The sequence below is a fragment of the Triticum dicoccoides genome, unplaced genomic scaffold (genome assembly GCF_002162155.2).
Source record: "Triticum dicoccoides isolate Atlit2015 ecotype Zavitan unplaced genomic scaffold, WEW_v2.0 scaffold66941, whole genome shotgun sequence".
Taxonomy (NCBI): Eukaryota; Viridiplantae; Streptophyta; class Magnoliopsida; order Poales; family Poaceae; genus Triticum; species Triticum dicoccoides.
In genome coordinates, this window is record NW_021290571.1 from 8,896 (window position 1) to 9,419 (window position 524).

The window sequence follows — 524 nt, forward strand, 5'->3', positions numbered from 1 at the left end:
CGCAAACGTGTGAAAATAATAAAACATGGTAAATATATGTCGCGCCCGTGCGTTTTCTTTTGCACGTCGCGCAAAAAAATTAAAAAGGAAATGCAACCCGAGGACTTCTCAGGAGGTCACCCATCCTAGTACTACTCTTGCCCAAGCACGCTAAACTTCGGAGTTCTGATGGGATTCAGTGCCTTAGCACGCTAAACTTCGCATCCGACATGTTACCCTCGTCTTCGTCCCTTATGCTTGCCCCTCCCAGCTCCACTACAAAGACGATTGTACTTTGCTTTGCCCGCTGCTACACGCATGAATAATGACCAACGAGCTAAAACTTACCGCAAACATGCAAAATAATAAAACGAGGTAAATATATGTCGCGCCCATGCGTTTTCTTTTGCACGCCGCGCAAAAAAATTAAAAAGGGAATGCAACACGAGGACTTCCTAGGAGGTCACCCATCCTAATACTACTCTCGCCCAACCATGCTTAACTTCAGAGTTCTGATGGGATCCGGTGCTTTAGTGCTGGTATGA

The 524-nt window shown here is 46.0% G+C and overlaps 2 pseudogenes; both read right to left on the minus strand.

Annotated features, from left to right (window-relative positions):
* Positions 1–87: 87 nt before the first annotated feature.
* On the minus strand, positions 88–206 carry LOC119347410 (annotated as a pseudogene).
* Positions 207–413: 207 nt separating this feature from the next.
* Positions 414–524, minus strand: LOC119347409 (annotated as a pseudogene; the record flags this gene model as incomplete).